This window comes from Nicotiana attenuata, unplaced genomic scaffold, assembly GCF_001879085.1.
Source record: "Nicotiana attenuata strain UT unplaced genomic scaffold, NIATTr2, whole genome shotgun sequence".
Classification (NCBI taxonomy): Eukaryota; Viridiplantae; Streptophyta; class Magnoliopsida; order Solanales; family Solanaceae; genus Nicotiana; species Nicotiana attenuata.
In genome coordinates, this window is record NW_017671580.1 from 226946 (window position 1) to 230364 (window position 3419).

The window sequence follows — 3419 nt, forward strand, 5'->3', positions numbered from 1 at the left end:
ATTTGTGCCATGATATTTTCACATCAAGTTAGGGTTCCTCTTAGAAGGATTGATCTGTATAGGCTTGGGCCATCTAGTATCTCTAATTTTGCCAATGGTTGAGACGATACCCGAGGCATCGATGTTGGAGTTGTACTCTGATAATCAGGGTGCCTCTGCCGGTCCCAGGTGCCTATCGAACCCAGTTTTGCTCATGAGTCCCCGACAACTTTGACTTCGATCTGCTCTTAGATCATTCTGAGGTATGTACGCCTTGAAATGCTCCTTCGATCCTCGACGTATAGATGATATCTTTCCTTATTCGATCTTGAACCCCTATCTGCATTTCTTGACTCCTTTGCTAGTAACCTGCTTGGATAAACTGAGCCCGAGGGGGCTCCCAACTAGTCATCCTCGACCCTAATTTTTGATTGGTACCTGTTATGCACATCCGCCAGAGTCACGGCGGGATACTCGATCAAGTTCTGCTTCAGCTGCTTCGAAGCTATCGAACTTCGTTCATTTAGCCCCTGAGTGAAGGCTTGTATGGACCAATCATTGGAGACCGGTGGTAACTCCATCCGTTCTGACTGGAAGCGGGAGACAAATTCCCTCAGCATCTCTTTCTCCCTTTGCTTTACTTTGAATACATCGGACTTCGTTGTTGCGACTTTTATGGCACCGGCATGTTCCTTTACAAATGAGTCTGCCAACATGGCAAACAAATCAATAGAGTTTCGGGTAAGTTATGGTACCAAATCATGGCACCCTTAGATAGAGTTTCCCCAAACGTTTTTAGCAAAACAGACTCAATCTCATCGTCTTCCAAATTATTTCCTTTATGCCACAAGTATATGTGGTGGTGTGCTCGTTGGGATCAGTGGTCCCGTTGTATTTTGGGATTTCTGACATCCGAAACTTCTTCGGGATGGGCTTCTTAGCCGCACTTTGGGGGAATGGGTTTTGCACGAACTTCTTCGAGTCCAGTCCTTTCAAAATCGGAGGTGCTCCTGGTATTTGGTCGACCCTCGAGTTGTATGTTTCCACCTTTTTGTCGTTGTCCTCAATCCTTTTTTCCTCTGACTTGATTCTCGTTTACACTTCCTTCGACATCAATGTCCAAATTAACGTTCTTGGCAATGTGCGAACCAAAATTGACGGGGTTTGGTGCTGGTGCTACCCCAGGGTTTAGCAGTGGCACACCGGTCCCTGCAGATGTTGTACTCTTTTCTCCATGGGATCCGAGGCCGTCATTTCCATGCACGGCTGCGTTTCCTGAGTAAGACATATCTTAGCCTGAAATCAAAGAATCTTTGACAAGAAAAAGTGTGAAGAATAACGTGTGTTATTAGAAAACTAGCACTAAAATAATCACTATTATCCTTAGCCCCACGATGGGCGCCAAACTGTTTGCCTCGAAAAATGTGAGTAACAATTAAAGGTGATTTGTGGTTTTAAAGATATGCAATTTATTCCAATACTAGTGAATATACAAGTAATATTAGGTTTAAGTAAGAAGAATTGATGAACCAAACCAGTGTTGTTAGAGCAACTGGGACCTTGATAGGTTTTCAAAGTCTTTGCCTAATGTTTTGATGATCTAACAAACTTAATATCAAGGGCGAGATAGGGAACCTGACTCACTTGGACTACACTGCATTTAACGGATTCTAGCTAAATGTGAACTGCTACAGCTTCAGGAGCTAGGAAACTAAACAAGGAACTGATACCCTTGTAGTTCCCTCATAGGAGTACAAAGTGAATTGGACACAGCTGGAAATGAAGTGACTGCCTGCCTGTTTCTGCCGCACTGCACTGTCTCCAGCGCCCACTCATTCCTTGACCAACTAAAGTGCTCACATCATTTCAATTGATGTGATCAGGGTGTACCAACATGAGTTTATATTGAAACATTACCTGAATGTTTCAGTTTCTCATTCAAGCTTTTCGAAAAATAGAGAAATCAATCCTCACGAGCTTGAAGAACAAAGTTGAACGCAACTATAGACCAGTTCCTAAAGTTAGCATGTTGTTGTCCTTAGTTGAGTTGTAACTTTGTGATTGTACTTATTGTATCTCCTAAATTGCTTAGTTAGAAGCGTTGATTAGGAATCCTCTTGTAATATCCGTAAACTCTTTGAGTTTATGTTGTGACTATGTTTTAGTCATAAGCAAAAGCCTTTGTAACTGTAGAGTGACAAAGTGGCTTGTGATGAGAGCATCACAAGTTGGTAAAAGTCTTTGTAACTAGGGAGTCACAAAGTAGCTTGTGGTAAGAGGACCACAAGTTAGTTGAGTTAAATTCTTTGTAATGGAGTCATTACAAAGTGGCTTGTAATAGGTTTTTACAAGTTAGTGAAGTTGAAAGCCTGCTGGTGTAGTTCGTGGTTTTTGGTCCCCTTGTGTGGGATTTTTCCACGTAAAAATCTCGTGTCTTATTTACTTAAAGTTATTAGCATTCTCAACAGAATCTCGTAGAGGACCAGGTACTCTACTGTTTGGTGGACTCATAAAAACTAACGATTGGTATCAGAACAGGTTCCTCTTATCAGGCTAACACCTAGGAAGGATCCTCATGGCTGCTCCACCAAATTTTGAAGAAGCTCAATCTACATACCGACCACCCAGGTTCAATGGACAATACTATGGGTGGTGGAAAACAAGAATGCATGATTTTATCATGGNAAAATAGAGAAATCAATCCTCACGAGCTTGAAGAACAAAGTTGAACGCAACTATGGACCAGTTCCTAAAGTTAGCATGTTGTTGTCCTTAGTTGAGTTGTAGCTTTGTGATTGTACTTATTCTATCTCCTAAATTTCTTATCTAGAAGCGGTGATTAGGAAATCCTCTTGTAAAATCTGTAAACTCTTTTGAGTATATGTTATGACTAGGTTTAGTCATAAGCAAAAGCCTTTGTAACTGTAGAGTGATAAAGTGGCTTGTGGTGAGAGCATCACAAGTTAGTAAAAGTCTTTTTAACTAGGGAGTCACAACGTGGCTTGTGGTAAGAGTACCACAAGTTAGTTGAGTTAAATTCTTTGTGATGGAGTCATTACAAAGTGGCTTGTAATAGGTTTGTACCAGTTAGTGAAGTTGAAAGCCTACTGGTGTAGGTCGTGGCTTTTGATCCCCTTGTGTGGGATTTTTCCACGTAAAAATCCCGTGTCTCATTTACTTACAGTTATTAGCATTCTCAGCAGAATCTCGTAGTGGGCCAGGTACTCTACTGTTTGGTGGACTCATATAAACCCCATCCTGTCGATGGATTATAAATATCATATTACTTAATAAGCAATACTAATCTAAGGAATCCGCTCAAAGAGATCAAAGATTGTTGATGTTGGATCATGGAATATTTATCTTGACAAGAATTTATCTACATGATAAAAATATGTATCACAGACANCTAAGGGCTATAGCTCAGTTGGTAGTAGCAA